Source organism: Glycine max, chromosome 3 (genome assembly GCF_000004515.6).
Source record: "Glycine max cultivar Williams 82 chromosome 3, Glycine_max_v4.0, whole genome shotgun sequence".
NCBI lineage: Eukaryota > Viridiplantae > Streptophyta > Magnoliopsida > Fabales > Fabaceae > Glycine > Glycine max.
This window is the reverse complement of record NC_016090.4, coordinates 26,945,619-26,969,693: the sequence shown is the minus strand read 5'-3', so window position 1 is coordinate 26,969,693 and position 24,075 is coordinate 26,945,619. Positions and strand designations below refer to the sequence as shown.

Genomic DNA, 24,075 nt, shown 5'->3' with positions numbered 1-24,075 from the left:
AGTAACAACAAAAGGACCAATCCACTTAGACCTCAACTTACCACTCATGAGTCCAAGCCTAGAATTATACAATAACACTTTTTGCCCAACCATGAAGTCCTTTTTAACTATCATGCTATCATGGAACTTCTTGGTCTTTTCTTTGTAGAACTTGGCATTCTCGTAGGCTTCTAGGCGGATTTCATCTAACTCACTCAGTTGCAACTTCCTTTCCTCACCAGCTTGATCCATAGAGAAGTTGCAAGTCTTCACTGCCCAGTATGCTTTGTGCTCAATTTCCACTGGAAGATGACATGCCTTTCCAAAGACAACCCGATAAGGAGACATTCCTATGGGTGCTTTGTAGGCAGTCCGATGTGCCCAGAGAGCATCATCAAGCCTGGTACTCCAATCTTTCCTGCTTGGCTGCACAATCTTCTCTAGAATTCTCTTGATTTCCCTGTTAGAAATTTCTGCCTGTCCATTGGTCTGGGGATGGTATGGTGTGGATACCCTGTGTACCACCCCGTACTTTTTAAGCAGGGCATGCATTGTTCTGTTGCAAAAATGGGTTCCTTGATCACTAACAATTGCTTTAGGTACTCCAAACCTGTAGAACAAATTAGACCTGACAAAATCTGCAACAACTTTAGCATCATTAGTTCTAGTGGGTTTGGCTTCCACCCATTTTGAAACATAGTCAACTGCAAGGAGAATGTAAACATAACCAAAAGAGACAGGAAAAGGGCCCATGAAATCTATACCCCAGACATCAAACACCTCACAAAATAGCATAGGTTGCTGAGGCATTTGTTGTCGCCATGTAAGTGTATTTCCTGCTCTCTGACACTGCTCACAAGTGCTGCAGATCTTCCACGCATCTTTAAAGATGGTGGGCCAATAAAAACCACAATCAAGCACTTTGCGAGCTGTCCTTTGAACACCCAGATGACCTCCCGGTGCGGAAGAATGACAGAACTGCAGGACTGAGTCAGTCTCATGATCTGGAATGCACCGTCTAATGACCTGATCACTGCACAATTTCCACAAGTAGGGGTCATCCCAAATAAAATGCTTAGCATCACTTTTAATTTTATCTTTTTGGGCCTTAGATGCTAAGGGAGGAAAAACAGAAGCAACTAAATAATTGACAATGTTAGCAAACCAGGGAGTAGAAAGAGAGTCAGAAATACTATACATTATATACAAATGATCATCCGGGAAATCATCCCGAATAGGTGAATCTGCATCAGATACACGTTCGATCCAACTCAAATGATCAGCAACTAGATTTTGTGCTCCGCTCCTATTACGGATCTCCAAGTCAAACTCTTGGAGCCAGAGCATCCATCGGATCAACCTAGGCTTAGAATCAGCCTTCTTCAACAAGTACTTTAGAGCTGCATGGTCAGTGTAAACAATAATGCGGGTACCAAGCAAATAAGATCGAAATTTTTCAAGAGCAAAAACTATGGCTAGAAGCTCTGATGCAATCCTATCCCGCAAGGGCATTGGGTAGAAGACTCCAAGTAGATTGGGCTAGAGATCCAAGGGAAGGCCCTAGGGTTCTCATGAGCCTTAGGGTAGATTTCGAGCCCATGGGCTAAGTATGAGCCCTTTTATCTTTGTAAATATTAGAATAGGTTTTTCCTTCGTTTGGGCCTTGTATTTTGGCCATTCTAGTAGTATAGGGTTTTACCCTTGTATTTCGGGCATTTTGAGTAGTCTTTGTAGTAAGGACTTTTTTTTTGTATTTTCATGTTTTTTGTCATGGGTGTGAGCTTAGCTATTATAGGGGGTGTGTAGCTGAGTTCTAGCTTCTCATCTCAAGGAGGTGAGCTTAGCTATTAGAGAGGTATGTGTAGCTAAGCTCTAGCTTCTTTAGGAATCTTCTTAAGGAAGCTTCTCAAGGAGGTGAGCTTAGTTATGAGAGGGGTGTGTGTAGCTAAGCTCTAGCTTCTCAAGGAATTTTTCTCAAAGAAGCTTCTCAAGGAAGTTTTCTCAAGAAAGCTTCTCAAGGAAGCTACCTAGTCTATAAATAAAAGCATGAGTAATACTTGTTGTAACTTTGATGAATGAGAGTCTTATGAGACACACTTCAAAGTTCCACTTCTCTCCCTCTTTTATTCCTTCAATTTCGTGCTCCCCCCTTCTCTCTTTCTTTTCCTCCATTAAAGCATCCTCTTCAAGCTTCTTATCCAAGGCAATTCTTGGTGGTGAAGCTCCTTCTTCCTTGGCTTATTCCCTAGTGGATGGTGCCTCCCCTCTCCTATTCTCCTTTGCCTTCCGCTGCATCTCCATGGTGAAAAATCACCATTGAAGGACCACATTGAAGCTCAAAGATCCATCCTCCATAGAAGCTCCACAAGCAAGCTTCCATCAAGTGGTAATCAGAGCACAAGAGCTTCAAGTAGGTGCTCCCTAAACCTCCATTAATTTTTTGCTTTACCTTCTCTTCCATTGTTTTTTCTTCATTTTTCTCCATGTATCTCCTCACATGTCTTGTTCTAAATTTTGTTAACATGATTCTTTAGAGTTTGCACTGATTAAACTTGCTATAGAAGTTAGATTTGATTTTCTATGGTTCAAATTTCTTGTTCTTGTTCTTGAACCATGAATTGTGTTGAGTTTAGGTTCCTTTGAGTTTTGTCTTGTTATTTTTTGTGGTTGAAACCTAAACCATAAAATTCTTACAAAAATATTAAAGTAGAAGAAAACCTCAAAAATCTAGAGTGACTTGTTCACCTATTGTAGTTTTGTCATAGAAGTCATGTCTAGTCATGAAACTTGTCACATAAGATTTCTTATGCTGTGCTGAATTTTATTTTCTTGTTTCTTTGTCTAACTCATTTGTTCATGAGTGTATGAAATTCTTTTAGCCTATTATTTGATTTGAGTCAAATCTTTCATGTTAATTAGACCTTAACATGTTCATGCAAAATTCTTAGAGAGTCTTTGATTGTGAACCTTTTCTTGAACTTTTAGGTTTCCTTATGATTGTGTCTATTGTGAATTTGAGTTTTGGTGATTGAATTGCTGGCTGAAATGTTGATCCTAAGTGAATATTGAACTCCTAAAACTGTGGTAAACAATCCTAGTGAGTTCAACATACATAGGAAGGTTGAAAGTAAGCCCAAGGCAATCAATATACCATGCTTAAAGAAACAAATCGCTGGTGCTGGCAGCTTGGACATACAAACTTGTAAAAATTACTGAGAATTGGTTACTTCTAATTTTGAGCTAAAATTTTTACTGAAGTTTCTAGACATCTGGAAAAAATTTATAAAAAAATAAACAAGTGATTTGGATAAAAGGAAAAAATACGAAAAATCACACAAGTTGGCAGGAAAATCAGTATCCAGAAAAAAAAAAGGTGAAAGGGAAGTGTGCTTGTTGTTTTGGCTCAATTTATTCTATAATTGGAAATTTCAATTGAAAATTAGTCTGAAGACAAGTGCCAAAGCTAGAGGTTTGTTGAGTCTTTTTTTCAGTTTTTTTACTCTACTTTAGAGCCATTCTAAGTTTCTCTTTGAGTCCTAGCTTGCTTCTATGTCCTTTTCATTGCTTTAATTGTTGAATAATCCTTGAAAAATTGTCTTGTTAAAACTCCATTGGTTTAGCTTTCATTTCATTTTTTTTTTGTCTTTGGTTATTTCTTGTTTCTTTGTTTCCTTGTTTGTGGGTTGCCATATAGGGAATTGGAAGGAGGATTGGTGCCATCCCTTGAAGAATTTGAGTCCAGAAGCAAGGGGCCAACCACCTTAAGAGCTATTAGACTAAGAAGCACTCCAAATTGAGTGAATCACCAAAGAGAGAACAATCACCAAAATTGAGGACCGTTTTTTAATTTTGTAATTTGCAATTTACTTACCTTCATTGCTTTCAAGTTTTGTAACAAAAAGGCCTTTCATTGGAAGTGTGTTGGGAGCCTCCAATAGGTTACCAAACTTCCATTTGTGTGTAATAATTTTAGGCAATTTTTCCTTAGGATAGTGAGTGTTTTGTTGGGAACCTTGAATGTGATCATCCAAACACTCTTAGGATTCGCCTAGTTTACATTTCTTGCTTACTTTCATAGCTTATTTCCTTTACCTTCCATTGTCAAACCGCCTAGATAGCTTTCCTTTTACCAATTAGTTTTTTACCTTATCTTTCACACCTCTTTTAGTGTTTATTTGGCTAGTTTCAACCATAGTTTCTTTTACCTTTTGTTTTCAAACCTCCAACAAGAAAGAACCACAACTTAGGAACCAACATGAGTCATCATTCATCTAGTGTTAATGGCAAGGGTGCTAGTCATAAAGACCCTTTATCTAGAATCTTAGATGAGTTGAGTTCCCTCAAGTTATGGAAAGAAAAACAAGAGAGAAAAGAAAAAGGAAAAAAAAGAGTGGAAGAAATAAGCCAAGATGAAAGAAAGAAAATAAGAGAGGAAGAAAGAAGAAAAATAATGAAAGAAATGAAAAGAGAAAAACATGCCTCCTATAGTAGTCATAACTCTTGCAAAAGCCTAAGTGAAGAACTTCGTGACTATTACGAAGGAAGGCATAGGTCACATCTTAGACCTCACTCCCATAGAAGAGAAAAGGAAAGAAAGCCTCAAGAGGCTAACATTAAACTCTCATACTTCCATGGGAAGGACAATGTAGAGGCTAACATAGATTGGGAAATAAGGGTAGAGCAACAACTTAAAAAGAAGTCTACTTCAAAATCTTATGGCTCTCACTCTTATCCAAAGAAAGACCAAGGTCAAGGCATCTTAAGGGTGACACCTTCTAAGCCCAAAGATGATAAGGGGAAGACAATAGAAAAGCAAGCCCCTAAGGCTAGTATGCAAGAGAAAACTAGCTCTATAAAGTGCTTTAAATGTCTTGGAAGAGGACACATTACTTCTCAATGTCCCACCACAAAAACCATGATTATGAGGGGCCAAGACATTTATAGTAGCCAAGATGAGGCTACTACTTCACCTTCCTCTAGTGAAAGTGAAAAAGCAAAAGGGGAAGAATCTAGTGAAGAAATCTACCCCCAAGAAGAAGGACAACCATTAGTGGTTAAAGAGAAGTGTAAGGAGGTAAGTGTCTCCTCCAAGAGTTTAGCTAAGAAGGAAACTCATTTTACAATAAAGACAAACATTAAAGAAACTTTCCCTCTTAGACAACCTCCACATTTTCTCTTTTGTAAAAAGGCACTTGCTAGCATTGCCACACCTCTTGGGCTTGACTTTATTCCTCAAGTAAAGAAGTTGTTGGATGAGGGTTTGGTTTGCAAGAGCTTAAATCCTTGTGCTTTGTTGGTGCCCAAAATAGGTGGTATGATGAATGTTTTGAGTGGTGCAACCCTCTTTTGTAAAATCACTCGTACACCTAACATCTTCATGGTGTGTGTACATAGGGACCCATTAGGTAGGTTTGTTTTTATTTTTAGTTTCAATACAAACTTAGGTACTCATATGGGACACCTGAGGTTTGTCATACTTTTTGGTAGGAATAATCAATATGAAAATACAGAAAAAGGTATGTTTTATTGCGTTACTTTTCTTAATTTTTCAAATAGTGATCAAGGGGTTCCCATGAACCCTAAGAGAATAAAGGTCATTCCTGAGTGGCCCACTCCACCAAGTATAAGAAAAATTTGGGGCTTCCATGACTTAACAAACTTTTCCAAAAGGTTTGTCCCATATTTTTCTATACTTGTAGCACCACTCATTGAGTTGGTGCAAAACCATGTTCCTTCATGGGAAGATGCCCAGGAAATGGGTTTTCAGACCTTACCTTACTTCAACATACCAAACACCACTAATACATATGTTTTTGTTCTTTATACAGGTGTTGAGGGACGGAGCCAAGAGTATGAAGAACCTCAGGATTTGAGGTCAAATCCTTTCCAAGGTGGAGGGAATGATGCAATCCTATCCCGCAAGGGCATTGGGTAGAAGACTCCAAGTAGATTGGGCTAGAGATCCAAGGGAAGGCCCTAGGGTTCTCATGAGCCTTAGGGTAGATTTCGAGCCCATGGGCTAAGTATGAGCCCTTTTATCTTTGTAAATATTAGAATAGGTTTTTCCTTCGTTTGGGCCTTGTATTTTGGCCATTCTAGTAGTATAGGGTTTTACCCTTGTATTTCGGGCATTTTGAGTAGTCTTTGTAGTAAGGACTTTTTTTTGTATTTTCATGTTTTTTGTCATGGGTGTGAGCTTAGCTATTATAGGGGGTGTGTAGCTGAGTTCTAGCTTCTCATCTCAAGGAGGTGAGCTTAGCTATTAGAGAGGTATGTGTAGCTAAGCTCTAGCTTCTTTAGGAATCTTCTTAAGGAAGCTTCTCAAGGAGGTGAGCTTAGTTATGAGAGGGGTGTGTGTAGCTAAGCTCTAGCTTCTCAAGGAAGTTTTCTCAAAGAAGCTTCTCAAGGAAGTTTTCTCAAGAAAGCTTCTCAAGGAAGCTACCTAGTCTATAAATAAAAGCATGTGTAACACTTGTTGTAACTTTGATGAATGAGAGTCTTATGAGACACACTTCAAAGTTCCACTTCTCTCCCTCTTTTATTCCTTCAATTTCGTGCTCCCCCCTTCTCTCTTTCTTTTCCTCCATTAAAGCATCATCTTCAAGCTTCTTATCCAAGGCAATTCTTGGTGGTGAAGCTCCTTCTTCCTTGGCTTATTCCCTAGTGGATGGTGCCTCCCCTCTCCTATTCTCCTTTGCCTTCCGCTGCATCTCCATGGTGAAAAATCACCATTGAAGGACCACATTGAAGCTCAAAGATCCATCCTCCATAGAAGCTCCACAAGCAAGCTTCCATCAAGCTCTTTCTCAGTAGTAGTATAATTCGCTTGGGCAGCATCTAAAGTCCTAGAAGCATAATATATCACCCTGGGCAATTTATCAATTTTCTGAGCTAGGACAGCCCCCAATGCATAATTTGATGCATCACACATAAGCTCAAAAGGGGCTGTCCAATCGGGTGCCTGGATGATGGGGGTGGTAGTCAGTGCTCTTTTGAGGCAATCAAAAGCCTCTTTGCATCTGTCATTAAAGTCAAACTCCACCTCCTTTTGCAACAAGTTGGACAGTGGAAGGGCTACTTTGCTAAAATCCCTTATAAAGCGCCTGTAGAATCCTGCATGACCAAGAAAAGATCGCACCTCTCGCACGAAAGAAGGGTAAGGCAATTGTGAAATAACAGAAATTTTTGCAGGATCTACTTCAATACCCTTATTGGAAATAATGAGGCCTAAAACTATACCTTGCTCAACCATAAAATGACATTTTTCAAAATTTAGAACAAGGTTAGTTTCAATGCATCTATTCAAAACTTTTTCCAAACTATTCAAACAACCATCAAAAGAGGATCCATATACAATGAAATCATCCATAAACACCTCTATGCAATTTTCTAAAAAATCACTGAAAATACTAATCATGCACCGCTGGAAGGTACCAGGGGCATTGCACAGGCCGAAAGGCATCCTCCTATAGGCAAAAGTGCCGAAGGGGCAGGTGAATGTGGCCTTTTCCTGATCCTCAGGAGCAATAGTAATTTGCATATAACCAGAAAAACCATCAAGGAAACAGTAGTGGGATTTACCTGCCAGTCGTTCAAGCATCTGGTCAATGAATGGCAGGGGAAAATGGTCCTTTTTGGTAACCTGGTTCAGCCTCCTATAGTCAATGCAGACTCTCCAACTGTTCTGCACCCGAGTAGGAATTAGCTCCTCCTTCTCATTTTTGATCACTGTGAGGCCGGTCTTCTTCGGGACTACCTGGACGGGACTCACCCATTGGCTGTCAGAGATAGGATAAATGATTCCAGCTTGCAAAAGCTTGGTTATCTCCTTCTTCACTACGTCAAGAATCACCGGGTTGAGTCTTCTCTGTGGCTGTCTTACTGGTTTAGCTCCATCCTCTAAATTTATTCGATGCATACATGTGGATGGGCTAATACCAGGAATGTCCGCCAAGGTCCAGCCTATAGCCTTCTTATGTTTCTTGAGAACTGACAACAACTTCTCCTCTTTCTCCTTGCTATCATCCAAGTAAGCGTATTTTAAATTTGATAGCAGAGGCTTCAACTCTGATGTGGTCGGCTGGACAGTGGTAGAAGGAGATGGTTTCTCAGCCTTTACCTCATAAAGAAAGTCAGAGGTATGTGTACTTCCTGAAACATGGTTAGTCCTATCTGACTCTATAAAATCAATCTCAAGAGGTAAAACACCACCACCAGGCATGCAATCAATATCACTCTCAGCATCAAATTCAGACATATGATCAAGTACAATTTCAGACTCAATGCATGAAGAGTGAGAGGCATGCAGATTAGAATAAAGATCAGTCATGTATTCATCAACAACATGGTCAATTATTTCAGCACGAAATACAGAAAGATCTTCAGATGGGTATTTCATAGCATCCAGAATATTAAAATGAACAGTTATATCACCAAACTCCATGGATAGTGTGCCTGCATAAACATCTATCTTAGTTCTAGCAGTTTTCATAAAGGGTCTGCCTAGAATGATGGGAACTGATCCTTGAGAAAATCCATCTTCCATATTCAAAATATAAAAATCAACAGGGAAAATCAGGTCACCAACTCTAACTAAGACATCTTCTATGAAACCAACAGGGTAGGCAACACTTTTATTAGCTAAATGAATTACCACATCAGTTGACTGTAAGGGACCTAGAGATAGAGAATTAAAAATAGACAGAGGCATAACACTAACAGAAGCTCCTAAGTCTAGCATGGCATTGTCAAACTTACTATTCCCTATAATACAAGGTATGCTGAATGTACCTGGATCTTTGCATTTTTCAGGAATTTGAGGAACAGATTTACCAATCAATGCGGAGACATTTCTACCCATGCTAATTCATTCACTTCCTTTAAGCTTCCGCTTATTAGTGCACAGCTCCTTCAAGAATTTGGCATATCTTGGAATTTGCTTTATTGCATCCAACAGAGGTATGTTTACCTCTACTTTTCTAAACGTTTCCAAGATCTCTTTCTCTGCCTCTTCCATTTTTTTTATTGGAAATTGCTCTTGGAGGGAATGGAAAAGGGGGAATGTGCTGCTTCTGCAAATCAGAATTACCTGTGGAAGAAGATTCACCTGCACAGAAATTGTTAGGTAAATTTTTGTCATCACCTTTTTCTGGAGTAGAGTGAAGTTTGGCAGGTTCATTTGCAGATGAGGAAGGTGCTACGGGTTGAGGTCCTTGACACTGCTTTCCCGACCTCAATGAAATGGCACTGACATTTTTGGGATTTTGGACAGCTTGAGAAGGCAGCTTGTCAGAATTCTGGGACTGTTGTTGATTCAATTGGGTAGCCAATTGTCCCATCTGATTGGTTAAGCTCTGAATGGAGGCTCTGGTCTCTTGCTGAAACTGCATGTTCTGCATAGTCATTTGCCTCACAAGTTCTTCAAGGGAAGGTTGTGGAGGGGCCTCAACTGTTGGTTGTTTCTGGGGTTGTTGCTGTTGTTGGATTGGTGGAGGAATGTATGGTCTGCTTGGGCCAGCAGCATTTTGGAAGGAAGGAGCAGGCTGCTGTTGTTGTTGCTGAGGGCTGGACCATCTGAGGTTAGGGTGATTCCTCCATCCAGGGTTGTATCTGTTGCTGGAGAGGTCATAATTTTTCTGCTGTGGTTGATTTTGCTGCTGAGGTTGAGGAGGTCTATTGTAAATATTTGCAGCATAAGCTTCAGGCTGCTCAATCGCTCCAGGTTGCTGCATGGAAGGGCAAAGGTCTGTATGGTGGTCAGCAGAGGAGCACAAACCACAAACCTTGCAACAGGTATAGATTTCTGATTCAAGGCCAGTTGGGTTACCAAGTTAACCAATGCATCCAGTTTTCCTTCAAGCTTCTTAGTCTCAGATGATGCAGCTGAGTTTGTAGCTACCTCATGCACTCCTCTAATGACTATGGCATCATTTCTGGCGCTAAACTGCTGAGAGTTGGAAGCCATCTTCTCAATTAAATTTCTGGCTTCAGCAGGAGTCATGTCTCCAAGGGCTCCACCACTGGTAGCATCTATCATACTTCTCTCCATATTGCTAAGTCCTTCATAAAAATATTGGAGAAGAAGCTGCTCCGAAATCTGATGGTGAGGGCAACTGGCACATAGTTTCTTAAATCGCTCCCAGTACTCATACAGGCTCTCTCCACTGAGTTTTCTAATACCTGAGATATCTTTCCTAATGGCTGTGGTCCTGGAAGCAGGGAAATTTTTTTCTAAGAATACTCTCTTAAGGTCATCCCAGCTCGTGATGGACCTTGGAGCAAGGTAATACAGCCAGTCCTTTGCCACTCCCTCTAATGAATGAGGAAAAGCCTTCAGAAATATGTGATCCTCTTGGACATCTGGGGGTTTCATGGTGGAGCAGACAATATGAAATTCCTTCAAATGTTTGTGCGGGTCTTCACCTGCAAGGCCATGAAACTTTGGAAGCAAATGAATCAGTCCAGTTTTAAGAACATATGGGACATCCTCATCAAGGTATTGGATGCACAAGCTTTCGTAGGTGAAATCAGGTGCAGCCATTTCCCTTAGAGTCCTCTCACGGGGTGGAGGTTGTGCCATGTTCTCAGAATGTGCAAAATCAGAATGCTCAGAATCAGAATGCTCAGAATCAGAATGCTCAAGATCAGGATGTTCAAAATCACCAATAACAGAATGCACAGATTCACCAGTAATGGAATGCTCAAAATGATCAAAAGGTATAAAATGATGCCTAACTAATCTATGAAATGTCATATCTATCTCAGGAACAAAGGGTTGTAAGTCAGATGGATTGCCTCTAGTCATACACTACATTCAGCATGCACACAACTAGTTGCCTTATCATGTAAATAAAGGTGTAGGTTTGAACTACAGCTACCCTCAAATGATATCCAAATGACTTGAAATTTTGTGAGCAACCTTATAAAATGATGAGAAGATAGCACAAAAACTTTCAGACAAAAATTCAAAGTCTAACTATGAAAGCTAAAAATGGTAAGTTAAGAAAAATAAGTGAATAAAACTTGAAAAAAAAAACTTTTGACAGAATCGTTTTTTTAAACGATGGAGACGATGGCGTAGGAAATTTTTTTCTACCCCAAATGCATATATAATAATTGCGATTCTGATAACCGGAGCAAAAGTTATGGCCGTTTGAAGTTTTGACAAACACAAAATTTGCTAGTTTTTTGGAACTTTCAAATCTGACCAAACTAAAGGCTCTAGCTATTTTTCCCACAAAATATGGATTAAAAGAAGTTACCACAAAAAAATTCAGCCAAAAATATCAACCCTAGCTACTAAAACAAAAAATCTCAAATAATTCAGCATGGGTGGTCGCTAAAATCCGTCTCTAATGTATTTCTACTACTACTCTGTTTTGCCGCAAGCACAATCTTCACAGCAAAACACCCAAGACTGAAACAGGGGAAACGCTTAATGGGAAAACTGAAACAGAACACACATTAAACAAAATACCAGGACACTAAACAACACTAACACATATACTAACACAATACTAACAATTAATCATAAAACACGAAAGGATTATACACACACACTAGCTAACTATTATGAACCTTTGGACACTGCTCCCCGGCAACGGCGCCAAATTTGATCGAGGCCGTACCCGAATCAAATAAACATGAAAATGCAATAACTAGGAAGTGATCCTAGGTCGTTTCCCAACGAGCAGTGACAAACCAAATGTTCATAATATACTTGCAGTAACAGTAACGATTGGGGGGGGTTTGTTTGTTTTCTGATTAAAGAGCAGAATAAGTAAACTGGAATACGAAATTACTAATATTAAAAACGGGTTGTTTCCTTTGATTCAGAAGCCATTCTCTTATCCTGGGTTATGGAGAATTTGTCCCTAACAGTCAACCACTTAATCCAACCCTATTTCAATTTACTAAGCGAAAATCAACTTAGGGTTGTCAATACGTGATTAGGCACCACATACACCAGTTAGCCCTTCGTCCATTAAGCATGAACGCAAGTTAGGCTCAGAGGCAATTAATCGAACACGAAGCGTGCACTGATTAATATTCACGAATTTGGGATAACTGGTGAAGGGAAAACTGCCAGGGAACCACATTGCAAGCGAAACCTCAAAGAGAGTTGGGCTTCGTCCTCAAAAGGAAACAACACCAGAAAATCTAGCCTTCATGGATTCAAACAGAAAACGCAAATGAAACATGAAACAGAAACGTAAATGAACAAAAATGTAAATGAACAGAAACGTAGATGAAACAGAAACGTAAATGAGAGTAGAAGAAGAAGCAAGAACGAAATTGTAATTAGAAACAGAAAACGTAAAATTGCATTATGTGAACAGTAGCATTAAGCAGAAAAACGAAAACCCTAAAACAAAAGCTCTGAATAATGAATAGCATAACAGAATGTCTTGCACGAATCCCAAGGCTACTATTTAAAAAGAGTCACTCAAAGTCACTGGGCCCTATTACAATACTCTGGCCCAAAACAAAATAAACACTAAATAACATAAAATAAAATTGTGAAATTTCCTAATTAACTAAGGTAAGCGCTGCTTAATTTGCCCCCTTCAAGTCCATAACCAAAATCCGGATTAAGCCCAATGTTTCATTAATTCCTGAAATTAGATAAAAGACATCAAATTAGCTAAATGAGCCCAAATAATAAAACTGCCTGATTAATTGACAATTAAGACCAATCAGTAATTAAAATGGTGCAAAAAGGATTTAGAAAATAGAAGAAAATGATGGCACATCACCCTCGCATCGCCCTCCCGTGAAAGGGTAGGTTGCGACAATGGTTTCTAGAGGTATCATCCCCTTCGAAAAAACATATTGCGGCAGTAGGGACTACCAGTAACAATATGTTATCAAAGAGAAAAACTCTAGATGAGGGTTCACTATTATCAAACAAGTCAGAGACCCAGCATGATCACAGATTCACCTCCACTCCTTATGTTCCCATGGACCCGGGTATAGGGCCCCTTTTCAACTCACCGTGTGTACAAATAGTATTGGTGTTTGTGTGCATCAAATGAATAAATATCTATCTCATGCATACATTTCAAAAACACACTAAAAGCATCAAAGAGTTATATACAAGAACGTAAGGGAAATAAAAGGAAACCGACAAAAGAGGAAGTCATGATATTGCACGAGATTACAAGGCCTAACTCTCTAACAACAGTTCCAGTGGAGTCGCCAACTGTCGTAACCTACCCTTCGGCGAGAGGGCGACGCGAGGGCTCACAGGTGCGTCTTCCATGGGAGGAAAATGCGCGGAGTCGCCACAAACATTTATTCGAGGAAAATGTTGAAAAAACCGGAAAGGTGTGGTCTACGAACTTTAAGTGTGAAAGGTTCGGGAGTTGTTTTTACGCACAGGGAAGGTATTAGCACCCCACGCGTCCATCACAAGGGACGACAGCCTTTAATCAAATGTGCAATATCATGTCTTCAATTTGTTTTATTTTCCCTTTTTTATGTCTTTTTGTATTTTTATGCTTTTTATGTTTTTTGTATTTTTTTTTATCTTTTTGTGGTCGACAAGGGTGTTTCCCTCGCTCCTACGTATCCTCAATTGCAATGAGGAAATCAGATCTACGTAGTTCTTTTAGAACTAAACGTTGGTTAAGTTGTTTTGATCTTTTTCCGCAAGATCAATTTTAACTGCACAAAAGTCGTTTAAGGCGTTGGACCATTTAAATGATCTTTTGATTCTTTTGAAAGGAGAGAAACGTTAAGGTGTTAGACCATTAACGATCTCTTTGTTTTTGAAAGGAGAGAAATGTTAAGGTGTTGGACCATTAACGATCTTTTTACGAAAAATTTACGGAAGCCTTATGGAAGTGTTTCGGATTTGATTTTCATCTTTTTTTATCTTCCCTTTCACCAATGTTAAGTGAAATATGCTTACCCAAGGTTTTCATAAATTTTACGGAAGCATTACGGAAGCCCTGGAAACCATTTTTCAATAACGTGAAGGAGCTTGCCACCCAGTTGCTTCCTCCTTAAGCAACCCAATTTCCAAAATTTTCCGAAAGGGCCTAGATTCGAATTGCTATTTACACCCCTATCTTGATAAGTTCACCCCCCCCCCATTTTTGTGTTTTTGGCCGTTTTCTCTCCGGAATCTCACGAAACTTTACGGATTCCACCGTGATGAGTGTTAAGCCTTCCGAAGCGATCAACAATGGTCCTCGGATGAAATTAGAGTGTAACAGTTTATTTACACACACCCCACTTTGCTAAATACACTCCCGTTTTCGTATTTTTGACCGATTTCTTCTCGAAACATCTCGGAACTTTACGGATTCCACAACGATGGGTGTTAAACATTTTGAGGTGGTCAAGCAAAAGTCGCATGTCAACAAACAATGGTCCCCAGACGAAATTAGGGTATGACAGTATGTTTACTTAAATATGAAACAACATTAATTATGGAGGAATTTCCAACATTATTCTGGTAATAAAAAAACTCATAACATGATCTTACTAAACTATACTAACCACCCTTAGATATTTTTACTTATTTATACACACCCTTGTTTTTCTCATGTTAGTAATGAGTCAAGCACATAGTGGATGTACATACTAGCCCCTCATCTCACAATCACATTCTACTACTTTTGAACATCACATGAAGAAGGACATTGTACATTGCTGGGAAGAAGAGTCCAAGCCACAATTCAGACTATGGTCAAATTAGAACTTGTTTAATTTGATAGTGAAGGGACATGATAGAGATGAACACAAAACCATTAATTACAGTGATATACCAGAAGACAAAATAATATCTATATTGAGAAATCAAAAGAAAAAAATATTATAAAGGGATAAAAATGCACTTTTTAAAATTTCCTTTATTTTGAAAAATCCACAAAAACTTTTAATTCAAAAGAAAACCTAAGTTTATTCTTCCTACATGCTCCCTTAGGGGTGTCATTAAGGTTTTGACATTCCCAAGATATGTATTCTTGCTTTTCTCAGCACTATTGTTGATTGTTAGGGTTTAATCCCGCTCACATGCACAACTCATTAGGGTTTGTGGTGTGGATCTCGTGAATGTTATCATGGATTGTGCACAAATAAAGTTTTAGTGGAAGATGATGGAGATGTGATTAAGATTCTAGATCTAGGTGAATATGGTCATGTTTGGAAGATAGAACCAGATCATCATTGGTTGGTTGGAAGGGTACTTACACAAGGATTAGTGAATGCAAAGGATTTTAAAAGGCAACAATGGCACAAGCTTAGAAGATAAAAGTTAGAGTGGAAATAAGGACATTGAAAAGAATTTGTTCATCTTTAGGTTCTTTCAGAAGAAGGACATGGATGTGGTGATGAAGCAGGCCTCGTGGAATTTTGATTGCAAATTGGTTATCCTCAACGATCTTGATAGGGAGACAAAACTTAGTCTAGTGCCTCTCAGTCAATGTTCTTTTCTGGTATTGCTTACGATCTTCCTATTAACTGACGTACTAAAAAAGTGGCAGAGATTATTGCAAATACTTTGGCATATTTTTTGGATTGGGATGATAATGAGGATAACTATTTAGGAAATCCATGAGAGTGAGAGTTCCCCTGGACGCTACTAACACTACTACAAAATTGATCTTCAATGACGTTGGATATAAGAGTTTTTTTTTCAAAATCGTCATTATTCAAGATGTGATGGTATTTTTGTAAATAATAGAATCTTTTTAACGACGGTTTTATAAAAACATCATAGATATCAAGTTTCAAAAATTGTTTTATATAAATCATCATAGAAATCAAGGAAAAAAACCCTTTAGAATTATTTCCACACTCATTCTCTACTTTGCATGCTACTTATGCTCTCGACACCCTTGGCCTCAACATCTAGGTCACTGCATTGTGCTTACTGTGAGATAGTGTGCTTGTTGTGTTGCTCTGTGTTTGCCTCTTTTTTTCCAACATTCTTGAACTTGTTGTTGAGTTCTTCCTTGGCATTCATTTGCCTTGTGTTTGCAAAATTTTGACTTTAGGATTTGAAGGTTTTGTTGACTGCTAGTGATGATGTGGTCTTGTTTTACATGTGTTGTGTGTGTGCATTTCAGTTCTTTGTTGCTTCTCCTAAGTGAAGTTTCTGAGGGTAGGTTCTATTAGTTTATTTGGTGATTGATATGAACTATTGTTGGCATTTCATATGATTACAGAGTAAATTTGTATAACATTGTATCTTGTGTGGTTTTTGACTTGGGCTCTGTTTGTATGCACTTTTGGATAGGCACTTGTAGGAGAAATGAGTAAGAAGGTCAAATGAATTAAACTTTTTCCAAGTTAAAATTAGCTTTTGCCCAAGTTTAAGTTAGCTTTTGGAGGAGTCAAATAAGAGAGCTTCTATAAATTAACTTGTTCATATATAGGAAGAGTTTAATTCATTTTACTTCTTGTTTTCTTCTTCTATAATTGTTTATTGTGAAGTTTATCCAAACAATTCCTAAACTTGTAAAAGTGTGTTATTGGCCAAAACAATGAAGCATTAAAAATCAAGGGGACCAAAATCATGAAACCAAGGGTACCAAAATTGTATTTAGCCTAATCAATTTCATAATGTAAAAATTACATAAATTCCTAATCAATTATGCATCATCTACATTGCCAAATCTGTTGTTAGTGTAGAATAGGTGACTAGAGAAGATATTAAGCATGTGTCACTTAATATATATACTATTTCACTTCTTAGTTGTTGGATAATATTGTTAAAATCACATTAACTCATTTTACTAAACCTCTTCTTTTGATGAAAGAATTTTTATTGTCTTAACCTTGTGAATTTACTTTAGTTATTTGAAATGATATCTCGACAGTGTATTAACATCGATCTCTAGGATCTTTTGTATACTATTAGGTGTGTAACATACCTCTAATCTATAACAGTATTGCTTACAACACAAACCTTGGGTTTTGCATAATTATTTCTAACCTTCATATTCAACTAGTGAAATCACTTGGAAACTTTTGTATTTGGTATTAGGAATGTAATGTATTACATGAATCAATATGGTCTGACATATTTTGTAAATAAATTATGTTTTATTTGAAAATTGGAATATAATATAATATATTACACAAATCAATATGATCTCTCATCGTCATGGTGTTAAGGTACTAATTAATTATTCTTTCTTGTTGCTTATGTATGATATTCACTTTAGCTTTGAAATTGGCTGGTTTTATTTTAGAAGTATTTAGAAAATATAATAACAAGATAAAATAGATTGAACCAAGACCAATATGAGAGCTTAGAGTTGGCCGATAGTATAAGCACAATTGTAAGCTTTAAAAATGTGATAAATTATTTTTATTTTGCATTAACTGGTGTTGGTTAAGGTCAATCATAAGCTTCTATAGTTGGTTTAGTTTATCTTATTAGAGATTAGTAGATGGTAAATATAACCCTTGTCAAATGTTTATTGCAATATTATTTTTTGCCAAATGCTTTAATCAGGATAACCAGATAATTCAATTGCTTTACTTGACTAAATTCGAATTAAATAAGCATCACATTATTTATTACTAAATGTTTTATGGCTCTTAAACTTTTTTTGTTGAAATTGTACCCTTATGAGGGCTTTCATCACTAAAGGGGATGAAGGAAAGGTGGTTTGTGATGAAATGCTTTCAACAAAGGAGTCTGCCCAAATGTATGCAAAACACTTGGTAGAGCTTGCTGTTAATTTAGGCTTTGACGGACGACTGGTAATCAATTTGTCATAATTAAGATAAATATACATAATTAATCTTCTAATACCATGAAGCATGCCATTTTTTAATCTTTTCAATGATTCAAATAGCTACACTCAATTGTAGTTGAATATAGAGGCATCATTAAAGCCAGAACAGATTTCTAATTTGAAAGAGTTTGTCAATCATATATCATTTTTAACACATTCTTTAGTGACTTTTATGCCCTTTCTAGATCATGCAAGTATAACAGTGTCACTATTAATGGTTGTGGTGGCAAGATGAACTAAATGAACGTAATAAGCCTTTCTTTGATATATATGGTGGGATATTACAAACTATTCATGGCAAGTATTGCTTATGTTCCCATGGCATGCTGCTCCAATACTGTTGTTTAGTCAATTGTTATTTTCTATGAGTTAATTTTATTGTTATCAATACAATGTAGGAAGATTATCCGAGGCGATCTGTTGTTGTTGTTGCTGGTGATAGAAAGTCTGATATGTACATGGGGATTGATGTATTTGGAAAGAACACATATGGTTGTAGAATGAGGAATGTATGTGATGTGTCATATACACATTTTTATTTGATAGCTACAAATTATGTTTTATTGTACTAGTTTTAAACTTATTTGGAATTCAATGTTTCATTGTTCTGAATGGAAAATATAGTATAACTGAATTTCGCCCATCATACTTGAATATGAATTGCATTATGTTTTAATGTTAATGTGACATTAATTAATAAAAATCACATGGTACATGAACTGCATATTTTACACTAGTATATGCAATCTATTTTTCAAGGTGTTTCCTTTCTGATTTTCACTTGACTACACTACAACTGTTAATTGTTAAAGAACCCACAAGATCAGTATAAGAAAATTAAGTACTTTTCAGTTTTGTTAATAGGTTAAGGAATAGATATTGTGTTCTTTGCATTCAAATTCATTAATATCCTTATGCGTGATTTTTCAAAGTAATATAGAGATAATAATAGTCCTATAGCACTAATTTCACTTCAATATGCTATTGATATTATTGTGGATGTTCTTTTTAGTAGAATATAATTGTATTCCTAGAAGTTCCTTATGACAACCTTCACATAGTGAAGCACTCAACTTTTTTCCTTACATGAATTTTTGTTTTTTGCGTTAACAGACATCCATGATCCTCCTAATTTAATAGATTACTAGTGAACACATATATGCATTATCTGTTGGTACTATTGAGGGTAATTATATTGAACTTTTCTAAAATTACTTTGTTATGTACTTATGTATGACTCTTGATGCTTGTAACATAACCCGTTCAATTTCAGTGCTATTGGCTATGGGCAAAGCGGCAAAACCATACTTATCATCCTAATAAACCATTGACACACGTTGAGGAAGCACAATTTATAAAGTCTCATCCTTGCTTGAGATATTCAATTTATTTTCTACATTTCCTTCTCTGACTCTGTTTTATTGATTCAATATGGAAATGTTTTGTATAATTATGATAAACCCCTTCAATCTTATGGTTATTTTTTTTGGTAATATAGCTTTGTTTCATCTTACAACAACCTATTTAATTTTGTGATTGTGTTAGCTTGTTATGTATTTATTCCATTTATGAACATTGCTTCTTGTGATCCCACATGACACAAATTTTAGAAAAAACTAGTATCAATCTAAGATTAAATAATTATGATAGAATGAAGCATATTGGTATATGAGCAAGGATAATCAGTTCCTATTTTATAAAAGAATACTATATATAAAGATAAGAGATAGTACACGACACATAAAGAGAACCGAGGAGCATGAATTCACATCGTAAAACTACAAAACTAGTATAAAATATGAACCAAGATGAAATTTCTTGTCAAGAATTTGATGAAATAGGCTGAGATGACAACTTGGAAAATTCTATCCAAGGAAATTAATTTAATAGGTCATATGGTCATGGTAGCATAAAAATATGATTTGATTAATTTAATAGGACAACTTGTGTTTATCTTTTCATGCTATGCCTTACCTAAATCTTACATTTGACTATTGTGTGTGTGTGTGTGTGTGTGTGTGATAGAGTGTTATTTTTATTTTTAACTATTTTGGATTATGCCATGTCTGAGGCTTTGGCTTCATTTCCCCTTGAAGTTATTATAATTAATCTTGTTATGCCAACAATTTTTAATCTTTAATCTTTAACAATTAGTTTTGCTTGTAGGTACAAGTACTCGACTCAACACTTTTGTATAGTATATTACTGCCATCACCACACTTTTTGTTTTTGTTACTGAGCATCTTTGGAGGTATGTATCTCTTTCTGACACATCTGTTCTTATTACATGTTTTAAATTACAAATCAAATTATGTCTAGTAATATCTCAATCCTTAACTTAATGTTTTATAACTTTTTTTATTATATATTGCACTGGTTTAGTGGTCAAACACCATTGGAATTGGAGAAGATTACAACAATTTGCAAGGAATGAAAAACATGCTTTTTAAAATGAAAAACAACGCATTTATGTGAATAATGTTTGTTAATGTTATATAAATTTTATATCATATTTATTGATATTAATTAATTATCCTAATTTATAATTTGCTCTAGACTGTCGGGACGTATTTCCTATATTTATTTTGCACTAGATAACATGTATTTGTTCTTTGTTAAATTACAAATTTAGTATTCCTTAAAACAAAAGGAACATTAAAAAGAATTCTATGAAAATTCTCAAAAATCTATCATGGAAAGTCAATCTTTTATGACGATTTTTAGAAAATTGTCATAGAAGATAAACTTTCTACGATAGTTTTCAAAAAATTGTCATAGAAAAAAAGTTATAAAAATCATCATAAAACTGCAAGTAAAAATGTTTTTTTTTTTTTTTTTGTAAAACCATAACATATTCTATGACAATTTTAAAATTTTCATTAAAAGTAGTTTACATTCAACAACGATGAATTCCATCATGGTTAAAATCATCATAAAAGGCCTTAGAGAACCGTCATCGAAAGCCTTATTCATAGTAGTGTAAACTTATAAGAAGAGTGACAATTGAAATTTGGCAACAATCAAGCCTTGATGGTCTCCTTTAAGTGTGAGCGCTTGAGTAATTTTTGTTATGGTTGTGGTTGATTGGACCATCAACTTAAATCAACATGAGGGAAGAAAATAATAGAGTTTTTCTTCTTGCTTGCCTATGATATTAAACAAGGTTCGATATAATGACATCCTCCACTTGTGCTTTTTCGTTTCACTCTATCTTATGCATAATTTGTATCATAATATTCTACTAACTTAGAATCTTAATTTTTTTTATAGAACAAACTTTGGTTACTAGGGCATACTCGATATCATAAGATCCTCTTAAAAACTTTGAAGTGTGACTCTTGAGGATCATACTAAAATATAGCACATAGACATACATTACACATAATATCAAGTCTGCTATATGTTAGATATCAAAGTGACCAAATCATACCTCTACATCGCTCGATCCACTAGTTTACCTAATTTTTCTTTGCTTAAAGGATTGATAGCATGCATGGGGGTTTTCATTGGTTTAGCATCTTCCATCTTTAGAAATTCTTTAGAATTTCCATTGATGAATATATATACATTTGATGTATTGCTTAATCTGAAGCCCTAGAAAGAACTTAAGTTCTCCCATCATGCTCATTTCAAACTTATTCTTCACCATATCAGAGAAATCCTTGCATAGAGATTCATTAGTAGCTCCAAAAATGATATCATCTACATATATCTAAACTATAATGAAATCTTTGTCAACTTCTCTTCTGAAAAGATTTGTGTCTACTTTGCCTCTCATAAAACCATTTTCTAAGAGAAAAGAGCTCAGCCTATCATACCAAGCATGGGGTGCCTGTTTTAGACCATACAAAGCCTATCTGAGTTTGAAGACATGGTCTGTGAAATTCTGATACTGGGGACAGATGTCGTACCGGATGTCACGACATCACGCTTCAGAACATGCAGATTATATTTGACTGTATGAACAGATTAAACAAGTAAATAACCCAAGAGAATTGTTAACCCAGTTCGGTGCAACGTCACCTACATCTGGGGGCTACCAAGCCAGGGAGGAAATCCACTAAAATAGTGTTAGTTCGAAGATCTAACAGCCACTGTTTACAACCTTCTCACCTAACCACTACCCGTGCAACCTCTACCTAAGAGCCACTCTTAGATATGAGAACCCCTCTCACTCCCTCTCAATCACTCTCCCGTGTTTACAATTAAATCAAAGACACACCAGAGATTGCTCTCTGAACATTAGAGATCAACTCTACACACTCAGGTCCAACACTTGATGTTAGGGTACCATCAAGGTGGCTCACAAAACACTCAAGTCCCAAAACTCACAAAATAACTCTTCAATCTCGGACTTGGTACAGAACTCGTGCAGCCTTCATGTTTATATAGCAGTGTGCGTATCTGGGCTGCATCAACTTGTGCTGGATGAGATCTATCATTCTCCCGAAAAATCTGCACTTAAAGAACTAAAAGATACAGTTTGATCTTTTAGTTTTTATCTTTAATCTCTAATCCCTGAACGAACTATTCAAGTTTGTAATTCGAACTTTAATTATCTTTTAATTCGTTCCTAAAGATAGATCGCCAAATCTGTTGCTAACTGCACATTAATCTGTTAAAGATATAACAGATTTATGTGTCCAGTATTTTCGGGCAGGATGTCCTGGACATTGTATCCGACATCGTGGGTCCTGCACATTAATCTGTTAAAGATATAACAGATTTATGTGTCCAGTATTTTCGGGCAGGATGTCCTGGACATTGTATCCGACATCGTGGATCCTGCAGCTTCAATTCTTCATTTGACATTTTGTCTTGCCTTGTGCATTGTGCAGCCCAATCTGATTCCTTGACATAGCGTTGGACATCATGTGCAGCAACTCCAGCTTTCCTTCATTGTCTAAGTGCTTATGTTTTAACAAAATTTTAGCCAATCTTTTAAAGCTCAGTAAAGCTAAGCACTAACAATCTCCCCCTTTGGCAAATTTTGTCTAAAACATACTTAGACACTTCCTGAGCAGGTACGAGCAGTTATGCAAGTGGGATCAGCAACTTTCATTATCAGAGTAATCAAGCACAGCGGTATCTGTAGTGGCGACAGCAAAATTCTGCAAGTTGCAAGTCGTTTCCAGGATGTCAAGACATCTCACGTGACATCAGCTTTCTGCTCCCCCTGTCTCCATGCTCCTACTGCTGTGAAGCAGTTCACTGCAGCATCTTCTATCAGCTACTAGTCTTTTCCAGGATGTCAAGACATCTCATGTGACATCCCCTTTCTGCTCCCCCTGTCTCCATGCTCTTACTGCAGCATCTTCTATCAGCTTACATCAGTTATCATCAGCAACAGTCTCCCCCTCAAAACCATATACATACAACTCCCCCTCAAAATCATGAATCATGCATACATGCATACATCGTATCCTACTTACTCAAAATCATAAATCATGCATAATACTATTACTCCCCCTTTTTAGACAGAATTTGACAAAAGTAGAATGCATGCAAATATTACAGACCAATAGCAATCAATTGTTCAAAGGGACATGCCCCTATAGCTAGTAAGAGTAAAAAGCAAAAATAAAGGTCTGATGGTCATGGGGTGGCTTCAGAATCATCATCATCGGATTCGGTATCCTCTGCTGCATCTTCCTCTTCCTCAGCTGCTTCTTCTTCTTCCTCAGCTGCTTCTTCTTCTTCCTCAGCTTCTTCTTCTTCCTCAGCTGCTTCTCCATCATCAATGCCACTTTCTGAGAGTCTTTTGATCAGCCGTTCCAGCTCCATTTTCTTCTCTGTGGTGGCTTTGATGGTTGCTTCCAGCACCTTGCATGTGTCCTTGAGTTCAGCAATCAAAGCATCCTTGGACACAGCACCTGAAGCAGCAGCTTTCCCTGATGTCGAGACAATGTCTGGGACATGTGTCCCCTCAAACAGTTTGTAATGCAGGGATAGAGGAGATTCTCTCTTCATCACAGAGTCAATGTTGTTTAAGATATTGGGATGTTGACTCAACATAATGCCACACAATACAGTTGGGAAGGCAATGGGTAATTTGACAGCAAACGATTCTGAATGCTTAACAGTTTGATCAAAAATATAGTTTCCAAAATTAAATTTGGACTTGGTTCCAACAGCATACAGAAATTTACCCAAACCTGTGCCAACAGCATACAGAAATTTACCCAAACCTGTGGCAACAGTGGAAGTATGATTGGTGGGTACCCAGTTTGCAGCCCCAATGCAGAAAGCTTCCCTTTCTTTGGCCAATGCTGGACTCGTTTGGCAGTGATTTCCTTGGCAATCTGATGCTCAGAAACATCATTTCCTTGGCAATCTGATG

At 37.1% G+C, this 24,075-nt stretch overlaps 1 non-coding gene across 1 annotated transcript; it reads left to right on the top strand.

Moving 5' to 3' along the window:
* Window positions 1-10,073: 10,073 nt before the first annotated feature.
* On the top strand, window positions 10,074-10,180 carry LOC113001352 (small nucleolar RNA R71). The gene has a single exon (XR_003266669.1). It is a non-coding gene; the product is annotated as a small nucleolar RNA R71 (small nucleolar RNA).
* The last annotated feature ends 13,895 nt before the right edge of the window (window positions 10,181-24,075 follow it).